The sequence below is a fragment of the Notolepis coatsorum genome (assembly GCF_963971535.1).
Source record: "Notolepis coatsorum genome assembly, chromosome: 4".
Taxonomy (NCBI): Eukaryota; Metazoa; Chordata; class Actinopteri; order Aulopiformes; family Paralepididae; genus Notolepis; species Notolepis coatsorum.
The window spans coordinates 129752947-129770448 of NC_140168.1; the positions used below are offsets into that span (position 1 = coordinate 129752947).

Here is a 17502-nt window from a genome sequence, read left to right on the forward strand (position 1 = left end):
GCATCGCCCCCCACCCAACAGCTGAATTGCCAATGGCTGAATTGGAGTACTGCACTGTGCCGGCAAAGCTGGCGGGTTCTGTGGGTCTGCAGCTGCATGCTTTTCGCAAATCTAGCAGCAAGCTCTCGCTGACACAGCGTTGGCATTATTAGACCGGCTGCTTGGTGAAGCAACGATGAAACAAATGTAATGATTGTTTCGTTCATCGCATAGGCTATTTAATTTTAGCCTATTTTAATACAATTCAAATAATCAAATTGTGCTTAGAGGGAATTATTTTCCCCGGACATTATGACCGGAGAGATTAAATATGTCGGACTTCAACAGATTTTGCCGGTCAAATACCGGTAATTACCAGCTAACGGAAACGCTGGTCTACAGTTTAGTCTAGTACGTGTTATTTGTATTATATGTCCCGAATCAAGTCCCAATTTCCCCAACTAATGTGTTTACCTTGTCTGTATTCCCAGTGGTCTGTGTGTTGTCTGCAGTGTGTCTCGAATCATAACCTCCATTCACTATCACATTATATGCATATGTGGTATTGAATCTTGGTCTGTGTGTATGACCTCAGTGCTCGAGTCCTGCTTGGTGTGTGAAACCTCGTTATTCAAGTTCTGGCTGGTCCGGTTGATCTCAGTGCTCGGATCTCGGTTGGTGTGTGTGGCCTCCGTGTTCGCATCTTGGCTGGCCCGGGCGACCTCCGCGCCTGCATCTCGTGTGCGGATGGTCCGGCCGACCTCGGTGCCCGAGTCCTGGTTGGTCCGGTTGTATCCAGCGTCTCCCCGTCCCTCCCCTGGGGGCCGTCCATTTCACCTCTCCCGAACCAGCTTGTATCACTTGCTGCGTCATATTCATAGTGTTGACTTCCATGTTAGCTTGCAGCTCCTTCTCCAGCCAGGCCTTGCTGCGGTCCAACACCACGTTAGCTTGTATCCCTTGCTGCGTCGTATTCATCGTGTTAACTTCCATGTTAGCTTGCAGCTCCTTCTCCAGCCAGGCCTCGCTGCGGTCCAACGCCACGTTAGTTTGTATCCCTTGCTGCGTCGTATTCACCGTGTTAACTTCCATGTTAGCTTGCAGCTCCTTCTCCAGCCAGGCCTCGCTGCGGTCCAACGCCCCGCTAGCCTGTATCACTCGCTGCGTCATATTCATCGTGTAGCTCCTTCTCCAGCCAGGCCTCGCTGCGGTCCAACCCCACATCAGCCCTGAGTCCATCGATGTTGCTCTGGACGCTCTGCGTGTCAGCCTGGACAGCCCGGTTAGCTAACTCAATAGCCTGTGTGCTAGCCCGTATGTCCTGGACCATCTGCATTATAGCTTGGGTGTTAGCCAGCATCTTAGCCTGTATGCTAGCTGCACACTGCGTCAAGGCAGCCTGAATCATCTCCTGCGCCCTCATTTGTACTTCCTCTGGGGTCGCTTTTCTCTCGCCTTTTCTCATGTTCCTCCTTCCTGCCCTCCTATATGCTTGAATTGTCACTTTTTATTTCGCTTTGAATAGTTTTTTTTTTATACAATATTTTTATTGGGTTTTACAGTACACATTTCAGGTTTTCATTGTCGTCAGTTATTCTTAATTCCTTTTCTCCACAAGTTTATACAAGTATACCCACATACCCCCTCCCCTTTTCTCTCTCTTAGCATCTTTGAGTCTGTTTTTACTGTTGTCATATAGAAATATTACGTACATTCATTGGTACCTCCAGTAAAATATCTCGTACATAAATAAAAATAATTGAAAAGAAGAAAATTAAATAAAAATATAAAGATAAAAAATATAAATAAATAAATGACACATTTAAATTGTTTGGTTCTCAGTAGGGATGTCCGATATTATCGGCCGACCGATATTATCGGCCGATATCGGCAGTAAAATGTGATATCGGAAAATATCGGTATCGGTTTAAAAAAGAAAAAAAACAATAACAATATTTGTTATATATATATACAGTGAAATTATTAGTTACCTGAAATTATTCCGTTTTTTGGGGGGGGGAAACCCTGCATATATCGGTATCGGTTGATATCGGTTGATATCGGTATCGGAAATTAAGAGTTGGACAATATCGGAATATCGGTATCGGTAAAAAAGCCAATATCGAGCATCCCTAGTTCTCAGGTTGAGATTTACTGGATATAGGTGTAGCAATATCATTTAGGAGTCTAATGGGATATTCACTGACAGGATATCTTTGATTTTATTCACCACCTCCCCCCAGAACTTCTTGATTTTGTCACATTCCCAAATACAGTGTATAAAAGTTCCCCGAACCTCGGTACATTTAAAGCAACTGTCTGGTGTGTTGCTGTTGTATTTATTCAGTTTGACAGGGGTTATATAAGTCCGCATCAGCCATTTGTATTGAAGTAGTTTTAAGCTAGTGTTGGCTGTTTGTGTCTGAGCCTCCTCGCATGCTCTGTTCCAGTCCTCGTTTGAGATCTCCTCTCCCAAGTCCAGCCTCCATGCCTCCAATCTAGATATTGACGTCTCATCTGAACCAGATACAAGCCAGTTATAGAACATTGATAACAGGCCTTTGCTATTGCAGTTCTTGATGATATTTTTTTCTAAAGATGAAAGTGTAGGAATTACCAGTGATTGGTTTTGCAGAGAGGAAATGAAACTTCTCAGTTGCAAGTATTTAAAGAAATGCTTCCTTGGGATGCTGTATTTTATTGATAGTTCCTCAAAATACATCAAGACCCCCTCTTTGTAAAGGTCAGATATTTTACTTATTCCTTCTTTTGTCCATAGTTTGAATCCGGCATCCAGTTTGCCTGGTTTAAATGAGTCGTTTCCCGAGATTGGGCTGAATTGCGACATGGAGTTGTTTATTTTCATACATTTCTTTACCTCATACCATACATTGATCATGTTAAGCACTATGGGGTGTGTAGTATGTTTTCTTAAATATTTTGGCTCAGCTGAATACATGTATACATGTAGTGGTAGTTGCATTGGGTATGCTTCCACTTCCATCCACTGCCTGTTCCTGTCCCTGATGATCTCATAGGTCATCTATGGCAACGTCGCCCGGTGAGAGGGGTGGACGTTGTCTACCCATTTTTCCCCTCAATGGCGGCCTATGTCCGTCAGGGCCAGGTGGTCTCCCACATCATGGGCCTTACTCCCGCCTATGTGCAAGTCACGCGGGTGGCGGGTTTGGTAGACGGCATGAAGGAGGGCGTGCCACGGCTTGATAGGCCGATGGCGGCGCTCCTTTGTCTTGAGGTGGTGTGGGAGCCGTTACGGAAGCCGGTTTCCCAAGGGAAATCGGCGAGGCGGTTGGCATTTTGGAGCGACCAGTCATTTATCTCCGGAACACAATCTCTAGCTGCCACTTCTAACATCGCGCAGCTGGCGAGATTCATGTCCGGGATATTGACGGGCGGCACGGAGCTGACTGATTTACAGCATGATCAGCTTGCTCAGTCGGCAGGAGCCATCCTGCATCTGATTCAGCCGCAGGCTATAGCCGCTGGGAAAGTGCGCGCCCTGGCCACTCTGATCCAGCGCCACCTTTGGCTGGAGCAGGCGCGTGTGCCGGAGAAGAAGAGGACTCCCCTTCTGACGGCACCCCTCTCCGAGGCTGGACTATTCGGGTCGGCACTGCAGCTGATGACCTCAACCTGCAGGGAGATGCTGGAGGAGCGCTCCGTGCTCCAGCCTCAATTCCCCCTGCCCGATGTCGCCGGTGGAGTCAGACGGCTGCCGCGTCATCGAGGTTCCTCCGCCGTGGCCGCCGCTGCTACCACCGCCACTGCTGGACCTTCGGCGAAGAAGGCCAGGAGGAGAGAGGTCGCCTCCGCCACTGCAGCCGGCCCATCTACGCCCAGAGGTGAAGGTAGGGATCGTCGAGACCAGCCGACGATCGTTTACCTTCCCTCCGGGGCTCCACGGGGTGGGAAGCCCCGAGCGGCTCGTGGCAGGTGTCGCTAAGACTTCAGTGACTTTTTCCCTCTGTGGTCCCCCCCTGTTTCCCTTCCCGGCCCCTCTATGATTTTGTTCGAAAATAAAGAGTCCCCTCTAAAGGGGGACTGTATTTTTTGTTAACAAACTGTGTGTTTATTCACCAAACATATGATGGGGTTGCAACGTGTGAATCTTTCGCTAATATGGGTTGATAGGAGGGCTAGATGTTACATTCATGTTAGAGCTTAAGCAAGGCCTGCAGCCTACACTCGGTTGAAAAAGGTTTTTTTCTGCCTCGACCTGAATCTCCACATAAAGGTAGAGGTTAGTTGTGTGCTCTGTTGCTTAAACAGTGATATTGAGCTGCGACACTATTGTGTTGGTTTGCAGTAATGCTCGTATGAAAACGTACCGCGGCTCGGCCGCTCTCTCTCTCTATCAATTTTTTCTGTGTTACAACATGGATGCAGGTGTCGGATTCACACACACACACAACTTGGTCTTGCTATAAACCCTGTTCACAGATGTGTCTGTGGTTAGCGTGCATTGTATTAGCTTGCGCTATTCATTAGCATTGCTACTAAAGGTATCATATGGCTATTGTTGTCGTATGCAAGGGTTGGGCTTGTGAGGGGGTGCCGGATAACCCCCTCCTTCCCTCTTCTGATTGGTCAGGGGGTTTATTGGACTCTTTTTTCGTTCAGTCAGGGCCAAGCTGTTAGGCGGCTTGGCAAGGAGGGGGGGGGGAAAGGGTTTCCCAGACTCTGCACCCATCACAGGCGTTTGAGTCTTGGGTTTCCCCCCGTCATAGCACACGTCACTAGGCACGTTGCTATTGGACGATGGCTTCCGTGAGTTTAGACCCGTATGTAGGGTCTGTTGTTATCAAGTTGTCGGGGCAGAGCGTAAGAACTTACTGTTCTACTACGCTCGATATACACGTAACTTGAGTCGGTTGGTCACATGACTCAAATGTTACCGTGACTTTTCAATCTATGGCTCACGTGGGAAGTCTCTCTGAGGAGTGCCGTCTCTTCTCTGTGGTGAGGGGGACGGGATGTAAAAAAAAAAAAAATCCCTCGGCTGCGTCACGTGGGATTCATGTCAGTCGGTGTTTCTTTCTTTTTTAATAAAAAAGAGTGGAGAATATGAAGCACGACAACCTTTTTGTCGTTCTCCCAGGCGCCTTGAAGGATCAATGTGGGGTCTGGTTAGAGTGTCCATTGATATGTTTTGGGTCCCGACGCATACATAGTGCTGGCTCGGGGTGTTTCTGTTAAGAATCATGCGGGTGGCTAGTACGCCTTGGTTACTTGTTATTAAAACAGCGTTTTTAAAGCAACTGGGATGGGGGATTTTTTCCTCTTCCGAGAGCCTGTTACTGGGTCTCGACGGATTCTCGTTCAAATCTGGGGGATGTTAACGGAATAGATCAGAACATAGGTAGAGGGGTCTCACGCCCTTGGGGTGGGCCACCGAGCGCGGTATAAACAGGACCGTCTGGGTGGCGCCCTCTTTTCATGTTTTAGATCAACACGCATATCTGCCCCTTCTCCTGGAGTAGGCATGTCTGCGTGGTTAGGACACGGGACTGGTTCTGGTCACGCTGGTCCAGGTCAGTTAACCCGTTGTCCGCCGGGGATGCAGATCTGCTGTTCTGGTACCCTGAGGGACTTGGGCTTTTTTCAGGGGGAAAAATGCCGGGTCGGCCCGGGTGTCACAGGGTTAGGCATTGTGGAGACCCTTTGTTGGGTAAATGTTGTACCTGGCACTATTATAAGGGGCTGGTTATCCTTTCTTTCGCTCCTCTCTCACGCATGGCGGAGAGGGGGCTGTTGGGGTGGTCTTCTGGACCTCCTCTGGTAACCCTGTGTGCTTCCCGAGCCGCCAGGCCCGGTCCGAAGTAATGTTTCGTTGAAACCGTAGGCCTGGGATAACCCTTTTTGGAAACTGAAACACTTGTACTGCGGTATAGCTGGTGTATACCCGCAGGTGTGTTTTGGAGTTTTTTCTTGAGGGGTTATAGGAACAACCACCGTTTGTGTACCGAGAGGGTGGTTGATTCCCTGGTGTGTTGGAGCATAGTCAACTCCCGGGTTACCCGGTTGAGTGTGCCCCTGCATGTTCATGACGTCTGCCAATCGTGTCAGCCTTCTCTGCCTCGACCCCTCTGGCTGGGGGTTTTTTGATGGAGGCTTTGTCATGGTGCTCAACAACGCCAGCATACGCCCCTTCCGCCGGGGAGGCTGTTTTCAGTTGACCCCTTTGGCGCCTGTCTCGTCCGCAGTGCTCCAGGCTCGGGTCTACAGCCTGCTGCCTGGTTTCCCCGGTGCGCTGCCTGCTTCCGTTGGTTAACCTTTTGAATGCTTTACGGCCATGCTGACTGCCTGTGTTGCAGGGTCAGTGTGCCAGGCGGTGTACTAATGGGGGGAAAGGGCCCGCTCTTGGAGGGGCCCTGTCCGAATACGCTGGCGATGTGGGGGGCAGTGTCACTAAGTGACCGCCTGGTGGGGTCTTGATGCCTGGCGTCATTGACCTCTCCGGGCCCCCTTTTTCCAGGGGATCCAGTCCCTTCAGTGGGTCTGGGTCTTCCTTCGCGCTCCGCTGCTACGGCCTTGCCACGGGGTTGAGTTTGCTCCTGACTCCGTGATTTTGGGGGCAGTAACGAGGGTTGTTCCTTCCGTTCGTTCCCTGGTGGCATGCGGGTTGTGCGTGTGCGTAGTTGTGGGGTCAAGCCACGGTCTGAGTTCCTCTTCGCACGGTCGGATCCGTCTCCCTCCCGTCCTCCAATAGGGAGGGTATCCCTCCATTAGGGAGGGTCGGGGGGCTCGGTCCTCCCCGGTCTGATGGTTGTGGGGGGCCTCAGCGGGGTACATTTGTCGAGCTTTGGCTCCCGCTCAGCTCCTCTTATGCAGAATGATGCTGAGCGGCAGCCATAATGAAATAGAGCGTAAGGTTATGTATATAATCAAGTTCTATGAATTATGGTGACGTTCAGCGTCAGGACGCCGCTGCGGCCCTTAATCTCGCCTTGTGGTGAAAGTTTGGGAAGGAGGCGAGTAGGTGACCACACACCTGCTTATGAAGGTAAGCGGATAGGGGTGTGGTCAGACGAATGTTGGGATGTAAAGGTACATTGTGGAATTTTTTATTCAGTGCTTGTGCACGAAGTGAAGTGCGTGCAGAATGACGCTGAGCGTCACCATAATTCATAGAACTTGGTTATATACATAACCTTACGTTCTCAATTGTGCAGCCAGGTAATACCAATGAAGGTTAGGACAAGTCAACCCCCCTGCATCAAATGGAAGGTACAATAGAGATAGGCGGACTCTAGGACACTTCTTACGCCATATACATTTTGAGATGAGAGACGCAATCTTTCCGAACATTCCTACCGGTGGTGCCAAAGGGATGTTTTGAAATAAGTATAGGAACTTTGGTAGTATGGACATCTTTAGTATGTTTATCCTCCCTATCATATAGATGGGCAAGAACATCCATCTATCTATGGATTTGAATACAGAGTCTATCATAGGTTCATAATTTATAGATGCTATATTTTCTATTTGTGGTATTATTTTGATGCCCAAATATGTGAAACTGTTCGAGAGCTTGAAAGGGAATTCTTGTTGGTCAGCGGTTTGTCTCTCATTGTCATTAAGCAGCATAAGTGATGATTTTGAGGCGTTCAGTTTATATCCGGAGATACTACCGAACTGATCAATTATATCAAGCAGTGCGGGTATCGATGTGTCTAGGTTTTTTAGGAACAAAATGACATCGTCCGCAAAAAGGGCTATTCTGTGATCGTTATTACCGATTTCAATCCCATGTAGCTGTCTGTTAGCCCTGATTGCTATTGCTAGCGGTTCGATAGCTAAATGAACAAAAGCGGTGATAAAGGCGAGCCTTGCGGGCAACCCCTGGTGATATTAAAGGGTTTAGATGTCACTTCGTTTGTTAGTACCTCAGCTACAGAGTTTAGGTGTAGTAATTTGATCCAGTTACAAAAGTAATTTCCAAATCCAAATCGATCAATAACATCAAAAAGATAGGCCCATTCAACCCTATCGAAGGCCTTCTCCGCGTCGAGCGAGAGAAGACCCGTGTCCATCTCTCCTTTTTGGTTGTATAGGATGTTGAAGACCCGTCTGACATTGTGAAATCCCTGTCTCCCTTTTATGAATCCATTTTGATCGTCTCCCACTATCTCTGGGAGCACGTCCTCTATTCTTTTGGCCAAGATTTTACTAAGAATTTTGGTGTTGTTGTTTATCAAACTTATAGGATGGAGGTTCTCGCATTTAGTATTGGTTTTGCCTGGTTTTGGGAGCAGAATAATCAGGGCCTCTTTCATTGATGCGGGTAAATAGCCATTAGCAAAGGATTCTAGGTACATTTCAAAAAGGGGGGTCACTAATTATCTTTAAAATGTTTATATAAGTCAATTGAGAGGCCGTCTTGTCCCGCTGTTTTTCCAGATTTTAATGCTCCTATGGCCTCTGATATCTCTGTTATGTTTAATTGTTCGTCCAGGGTTTTCTTTCTTTCTTCAGAAATTTTGGGGATGTTAACGATGAATTGAAAATGGGGGACCCTGATGTAAACAAGACGAAAGTCTTTCTCTGGTCTGCATCCCCTTAACAATTGTATGTATTTAGCTGTACTGTACTGTACCCATTCTGCAATCTGTTAATAAAGTTTTCAATCAATCAATCAAGGTTATCAAGAAATTTTGTTTGTGTATCTTCCCTAATGTTATATTCTGAGCTATATAGTTTTTCATAAAAGGTTTTAAATGTTGTGTTAATCTCTAATGGATCGATTATATTATTTCCATTTCCATCCTCTATGTTAGTGATTGTCCTCTCAGTCTGCTGTTGTTTGATGCGCCATGCAAGGAGTCTACCAGGTTTTTCTCCTTGGTCGTAATAATTCTGTTTTAGCCTCATCACATTTTCAGCAGCTTTATCGTATGTTATCTCGTTGTATTGAGTTCTAAGTATTAATAATTGTTTTGAAATGAGATGTTCGTTCTGTCCTTTCTGAAACCTTTCATTCTCAAACATTTTGATTTTGGATTCCAGATCTCTAATTTCTTTCATTCTTTCTCTTGTCATTCTACTTGTGTCGCTTATAATTTGACCTCTAATATATGCCTTGAAGGCTTCCCATCGAATTGTGGCCGACGTTTGAGTCGTATTAATTTCAAAGTATATATCAATTTGTTCTCCCAAAAATGTTTTTAACTTTGGATCTTTCATCCATTTTGTTTGAAATCTCCATTTATGAGATTTGTGTATCAGTTTTGGTTCCACATATACCATAGACACAGCTGCATGGTCTGATATGACTATGCTGTTGTGTTTACAGCCTCTAATGTTAGATAGTAGTTCTGCTGATATCAGGAAGTAATCTATTCTGGAGTAACTTTTTTATCTACTCCATTAGCAGGAAAATTATTTCTTTGATGGATTTAGGTGCCTCCATATATCCAGTAGGTTCAGCTCTTTTATAAAATAGTGTAATGTTTTCCTGCATCCTGTGTGGGTGTTATCCACTCCGAATGATCTATCTTCCTTTGGGTCGAGGGTGCAGTTAAAGTCCCCAGCGATAATATATTTGCCTGGTAGTGTTGATATTTTTAGAAATAGATTATTATAAAAGTTAACGTCATCATTATTTGGTCCATATACGTTGATTAAATTGAGGTGTTCAGAGAGAAGGCGACCTCGTATAATCAATAATCTACCGTTAGGATCCTTTATCACCTCTTTGATTTGGAATGGAATAGACCTGTGTATTAGTGTCATTACACCTTTAGCATTGGTAGAGTATGAGGTTGAGAAGACCTGTCCTGGCCACCTCCGTTGTATTTTAGGTGTGTCGTTCGCTAGTAGGTGTGACTCCTGTAAAAACACTATCTTGGCTTTTAGTTGTTTTATCCTGTTCATAACTTGTTTTACTTTAGTAAGCTTTTGAAGGCCTCTGCAGTTCCATGAAATATATTCAATTAAGGTATCTGCCATTTTGCATTAGTTCTTTTGTCTCCCTGAGACTGTTTTTTATTTTTATTTTTTTTTTGGTCTTTTTCCCCCTCCATTTTTCCTCCGATTTTCTCCCATCCCAATGTTAGTCGTATGCCAATTCCCAATCCCCTTCCTGGTCGCTGCGCACTTACCCCCCACAGTCAGATCATCTGGGAGAGTGGAGGCTACCACGTGCTTCCTCCGACACACGTCCAGCCAATCACCGCTTCTTTTCACCTGGCAGCGCGGATTCTCATCGAGAGGGCGTAGCGTGTGGGAGGACCACACTATCCCCCTCACGTCCAATCCGCGCTTAGCAGGCGCCCCGACCGAACTGTAGGAGTTGCTGTTTACAACGACCCGGACCCACCCCGCCAGCTTCTCCCACCCTCTGATACAGCCAATTGTATTAGTGCAGACGGCCAGCCAAGCTGGTGACAACCCCGGAGCTGTGAGCTGGATTCGAACAGGCAAATCCAGCTCAGCTCCGGGGCTGGTGACGAACGCAATCTCCGCTCGGCCACCTAACCGCCTTCCCTGAGACTGTTGTAAAGATCTGGATGGCATGGTGTAACGATACAGAAATAAGAAAAAAATAAAAAAATTGGTTGGTACCATAGTACAGAGAGAGAGATTACCCCACCCATAATATGCCTGAGTCGACCACTCGGGCAACCCTTAACCCTTACTAAGTTGCTTCCTTTTCGAGCTCGAAATATGTCCACATCGCTGTCAGGAATCATATTTCCTTTACCTCTACTCTATACTACCTGAGGTGTGTGACCGTTGGTACAAGAATAATCAAACATGAACATCAAACAAAAATCACAGTACATATGGCTTAGCATTGGCACTACAGTACATATGGCTTATGTCCACATAGAATAGTAAGCTTTTTAGAGAGCTGTTTAGCCTTCAAAATAAACGTGTGAAAATGTATATATATATATATATATTAAGGCTGTCAAATATATCGCGTTAATATCGCGTTAACTCCCGATTCTATTAATGCCACAAATTTGTTTAACTCAAGATTAACTAAAAAAAATTTTTTTTTTTTTTTTACTAGACTTCACTCAGGTGTATTATTGACGCTCTCATTGATACTATGTTTGTTTCTGAAGTGTGTGTGTGTGTGTGTGTGTGTGTGTGTGTGTGTGTGTGTGTGTGTGTGTGTGTGTGTGTGTGTGTGTGTGTGTGTGTGTGTGTGTGTGTGTGTGAGATATAGAGAGAGAGGGGGGTGAGAGAGATGAGGAAGAGGCAAAAGAGAAAAAGAGCTGGGAGAGTGTGTGTGTGAGGGAGAGAGGGGGGGGGGTGATTAATCAGCCCTTGTGTGTGTGAATGTAACAAGTTCCTAACGTTTTCTTTCCCCTATTATTTCATGCACACTTTATTCATTGTTTTAAATTATTATTTTCTTTTAAGTTATTTTGTGCATCACTCTGTTTTGAATTTTATGCAAATTTGCAATGCATGAGGGTCATCCTTTTGTGTTAAATGGCTGCACAAAGCAAGCATTTGTTGACTCGCATGTTGATAAGAGTATTAAAACTTGGAACTTGAAAAAGATCTGTTTAAGGTAAAAACAAAAAAAAAGCGATTAATTTGCGATTAATCACGAGTTAACTATGGACAATCATGCGATTAATCGAGTTAAATATTTTAATCGTTTGACAGCACTAATATATATATATATATATATATATATATATATATATATATATATAAAAATATAAAAAAACATATACAAAAAACATATACATTTCACCTTCTTCTTTTTTCTTTTTTTTTTTACAATCATTTGTTGACACTCAGAAGTCAACTGATTAACCCTTAGAAGTCAACGGGGCCTATTGCTCCCGTGGGCGGAGAACAAAAGAATTAGAATCTCTCACAAATGCTCAGGAAGTCCCGTTTTTCAAAAATCTGTAAAAATAGCACAAAGACAATTTCGAGTGCATAATAGTGTAATCTATATGTATCCTTACTTGCTAAACATAATACGACTTGTAAATATGTTTAATTCTTGCTCAATTGTATAGTTCTAAATATCCCTGTATTCCCCCGAAACTACAACGCGTCACGTACATGCACGCGCGCACACACACACAGCGCATAGGTGTTAATCACTGAGTGATCTAATATGCATATTCTTCAGCGCGAGAGGGGGGGGGGGGGGTTGTGTTTCTCACTGTCTGTCGTTGATAATAATAGTCCTGCAGTTCGCAGTTCATTCATTCACGGTGATGACAGCTCTCTAGTCTAGAGTAGAGAGGTGGCCTGTTACTGTTCCATGATTTTCATTCGGCGCTTCAGCTCACCTTGCAGAGCAGCGGTCCCGCGCTACTGCGGTCCGTTTTTGACGAGTTCGAATCCCATCAAAAAAAAATTTTTAACGTGATTTTTTTTTTTACACGTGTATTCTTTCGCCGGTTAAGGTTAGGCATGGTTAAGGTTAAGGTTCTAGAATGTTCGATTATGTTATCATACTGTTACATACTCCTCCTGTAGTGTGAAAAAACATGCATTTTCATAAATATTACGATCAAATCTATTTTGTACTTGATGATACATTTGAAATTGGTTTGGTTATGATCATGTTATTAGTGTGTGTGTGTGTGTGTGTGTGTGTGTGTAAAAAACTAATTAATAATATAATTATTATAAATGTATCTCTCTCTCTCTCTCTCTCTCTCTCTCTCTCTCTCTCTCTCTCTCTCTATTACTATACTATTATATAGCTATATATGAATGAATGAATGAATGAATGAATGAAAACTTTATTAACAGATTGCAGAATGGGTACAGTACAGTACAGCTCAATACATACAATTGTTAAGGGGATGCAGACCAGAGAAAGACTTTCGTCTTGTTTACATCAGGGTCCCCCATTTTCAATTCATTGTAACATATATGACATACATGACATACAGATAGACAGTACTGCTACATCTATACATTTATGACATACACACAGCGCATAGGTGTTAATCACTGAGTGATCTAATATGCATATTCTTCAGCGCGAGAGGGGGGGGGGGTTGTGTTTCTCACTGTCTGTCGTTGATAATAATAGTCCTGCAGTTCGCAGTTCATTCATTCACGGTGATGACAGCTCTCTAGTCTAGAGTAGAGAGGTGGCCTGTTACTGTTCCATGATTTTCATTCGGCGCTTCAGCCCACCTGGCAGAGCAGCGGTTCTGCGCTCCTGCGGTCCGTTCTTGACGAGTTTGAATCCCATTCAATCTTTTTTTTTAACATGATTTTTTTTTTACACGTGTATTCTTTACTGTACTGATACAATAGTGCATATTCAGAGAGAGATATAGGGAGAGGCAGCGTCGAGACGAAACTTGTGTCGAGTCTGCTTCTATGTGCAACAGAAACTCCTGAACGAGTATACCGAGGCGCTTTGTGAAGGAAAGATGACGTCGTCTCTCTCTCTCTCTCTCTCTCTCTCTCTCTCTCTCTCTCTCTCTCTCTCTCTCTCTCTCTATCTCTCTCTCTTGAAATCTACAGTTACACATTGCTGTATTTAGTGAGGTAAATGAGTACAAGACATGTTTCACAGACACACACACACACATACACACACACACATACACAGACAGACAGACACACACACACATTTACATTTACACATTTACACATTACATTTACATCTAGTCTAGTTTGCTTATTTTTTTTTGATATGGTACAGTACTGTAGATACAGACACAGACACACACACACACAGAAACACACACACAGGCTAGGCCTCCTGCTGGGTCCATTCACTGGAATAACAAAGGAATGACTGGGCCTTTGCTCAGGTGTGAAATGGTGCTAGTGACAATGATCACATTGAATTCTGGGAGTGTAGTTCTCTCATCAGATAGCTGAATGAACTTGGATCTAGTTCAAAGTCCTATACTGAAAAGGTGTTAGGATTTTACCAGAATGTTTGATAGGACATTGATTGAAAACTATCGTCTCAAATTTGACAATTGATGGCTTATTTTGAAGGTATGAACCTGTAATTTTATATTATGTAACAAAAAAAAAGGGGGAAATTCTCAGGAGGAGGAGCTATTTAGGTTAGACTTCTAAGGGTTAACTGCCAGAGTCTCGTTTGGTGCCATAACATGTTAGAAAATATAACTTAGAAGGGCCTAAGTAATGTTATATTTACTGTGGGTGAAACAGAGGATATGTGTTACATCACCTATCTACGTTGAGGGACACGTTACAGCAACAGTCAGTTGTGTAGTTTACTCCCCGACAAAGGTAAGAGAGGAGAAAAAGTAAAAATAAAAAAATAAAAGTGAGAGTACCGAAGCAACAGTTTGTGTTATCTGTTGCTTCTGCTAGGCTAACTACCTCAGCCAAACAGCTAACGCTGCCATGTTATTTAGCCTGTCGGCTAAGTAGGCTACTGGTGGTAAACAATTATAAGGTTGTATGCTTATTGTGGATGGCACACAAGATAGGTTATATAGTGTTCGTGTTTATGTAGCCTACTCACCCACCAGGACAAGAAGTGAAAGTTTAACAGTTTCCGAGTGTCATCGATAGTCCATTCTAGGTTAACTGGCTCAGTTATACAGCTAACACAGCCAGCTAGCTTACTAGATAGCTTTGTCGGCTAACCTGCCAATATAACCAGCTATGCGATCTTTTGGTTATTTAGGCACAGTCACCGTTTTCAGATAGTTTTGGGTGAAGTCGGTTGCCAAAGCTGAGTCTTCGAATCTGTGTGTCGAGTTGTCCGGCAGAGTTATCCTCAGAACTGCAGGATAAACAAGTCCATACTTCACTCCAAGGCAGGTTCGCAGCAGGCGTTTCACCTCTCCAAAGCTAGCTCGTTTCTTAGCTACTGCCGTTGTGTAATCCGCGAAGATAGAGATCCTTTTCCCATCGAGGAGCAGGGGAGACCTTTTCCCCGCTTGCTGCATCATATCGTTGCGTACGTGAAAGAAGTGTACCCTGATGACAAACGGTCTTGGGGGCTCTCCTTCTCAGGGGTGGCTCCGCAGGGTGCGGTGAGCCCGGTCCAATATCGGCTTCTCCTCCAGGCCGAGAAGCTTTTGGATCAGCCCGGCTATGTACTCTGTTGGTCGTGGACCCTCTGCTCCCCCTGGTACACCTAGCAGACGGATGTTGTTTCTCCGCATTCTGCTCTCCATATCTTCGCATCTGTTGTCTAGGTATTCTACCCTAGTCACCAGGGAGCCAACGGTGGTTTCCAATTCACAAATGCTGGTGCTGTTATCGGTGGCGCCGCGTTCCAACTCCGATATAACCTCTCCTTGCGTATCGAGTTTGTTTTGTACTTTCTCAATCGACTTCTTTAGCTCGTCTTTGACTGACAGCATCTCCGATCTGAGAGAGTTTGAAAGGGAGTCGATTTTAGCAAAGATATCAGTCTTAAGAGAGCCCATCATGGCTTGTAGTAGTCCCACAGTTAGGATCCCGGTTTCGTCGCCGGCCTTCGTGGCGTCTGGTGGCGGGCCTCCTTTTCGAGTATTCGGCATTATAAGTTATATTTCAGCACTGATATCAATAATATTTCATCAAGTTCGGTTTAAATGACTGTTCAAACACCTACTCAACATATGTTTTCAGTTTGATAGGAGTATAGTATATAAGTTTAGTCACACACTCAGGAGCGGTGGGGAAGCGTGTCTTACATCCTCCTCCGCAAATTCCCATGTTACGAGAGCCGATCCCCGCCCGGGCGACGTGACGCGGTCGGGCGCGGACTGAGGACAGTCCGACCCGGTTGACAGTCACGCCGGAGGCGGGGGGCCCCGTCCCTCGACGCAACCCGTGAGGGGGGGGGGGGGGGGGGGGGGCGGAGAGAAGGCGCAGTGAGCACTGTTCCATGGCCCCCGAGAAGTGTCGAATTCCAGCCAGAGGTGCTGTACAGCACGCGGCCGGAGCCACGTGCCACCTTCGCCCCCAGACAGCGTTTCCGTTAGCCGGTAATTACCGGTATTTGTCCGGCAAAATCTCCTGAAGTCCGACATATTTAATTTCTCCGGTCTTAATGTCCGGTGAAAATAATTCCCTGAGTCTAAGCACAATTTGATTATTTGAATTGTATTAAAATAGGCTAAAATTAAATAGCCTATGCGATGAACGAAACGATCATTACATTTGTTTCCTCGTTGCTTCTAATAATGACAACGACGTTGTCAGCGAGAGCTTTAAAAACGTAGGTCTCGGTTCGCTTCATCGGACCAAACGCGAACCAAATATAGGAAGTGATTATTATTATTACTGCTCGCAGCACTCACTGCAAAACAAGCACACTGCATCTAATCTCTCTATCTATCTATCTATCTCTCTCTCTCTCTCTCTCTATCTATCTATCTATGTCTGTGCATCTTGGGAAGAAGGAAGAAAAAACGCGGCTTATTATTATTACCGAGGCGCGCGGCTTATTATATTATTAAAACGGCTACTTGTGGGCACAAAACACCGTGGTCTACAAGTTGTTTAGCGAGAGGATGGTGGTAGGTAATGTGCTTCAATAGAACAATGGATCAATGCCATGTCAAAACTCGGCTCCGCTGATCTGGGCTCCGCAGTACACACACAGACACACACACACGCGCGCGCGCACACACAGGATCGCAGCCACACACACATTTCCACTGTCCAATAGACAAGCGCCCTTTTCGACCGCGTGACATTGAGGTGGAGAGAGTAGTCACGCAAACCACGATAATGTTGCAGTCTCTCTGCTTTCTCAGTTCTTCGCTTGATATAATTAATACAAATGTCCAATATAACGGAATTCGTTAGCTCATAAAAATGTGATTATAACAGACTGCTCTTTAGTGTCGGACCGACTGCCACATACGCGGTCTATTTTATTTCAAGTCAGCAGCAGCACGGAGACGGAGTATCGAGGGACTTATTTTATTTGGAATATATTAATGACTGTATACGCAAAAGTAGCCTAGTTTTAAGTAATAATATTATAAATCTACATGCCTTGAGGATGACATGAGCCTGCCTATCAATTGTTTTAAAGCTCAATAAACTATGACCGGAATTAATCTCATTTGTCCGTAGTTGAAATCTTGCAGGTCACGGGAGACCGGCAACAATTTTTTCTAACGGAAACCCTGCCCCCAGACCTTCCTAGCCGAGCCCGGAGCCGGTTGCGGCGCACTGCGACGAGGAATTGTTTTACTTTCTTTTTTTGATATTCAATGACCGGGAGCTCTTTCATGTGGCTGCTCACCAGAACGTCACAAACGGAAGTCTGCATGTCTTTTTTTTTTACCATGCATATATTGTGTCTTATCTATTTTATTCTCTATTTTATTTTTTCGATGCCTATTTTTATTCTATTTTATTATTGTATTTTGCACAATCAATGCGGCCATGACCACCCGCATTCACTGTATGCCCTGGTATGTATATTTGTTTCTGACAAATAAACCTATCTCTCTCTCTCTCTCTCTCTCTCTCTCTCTCTCTCTCTCTCCTCTCTCTCTCTCTCTCTCTCTCTCTCTCTCTCTTTCTCTGTGTGTGTGTGTGTGTGTGTGTGCGTGTGTCTGT

The 17502-nt window shown here is 44.9% G+C and overlaps 1 protein-coding gene across 1 annotated transcript in view; it reads left to right on the forward strand.

Annotated features, from left to right (window-relative positions):
* LOC311226688 (actin-binding protein WASF3-like) overlaps positions 1 to 17502 on the forward strand; it is a gene marked incomplete at both ends in the record, with an annotated part of 98727 nt that overhangs the window by 57764 nt on the left and 23461 nt on the right.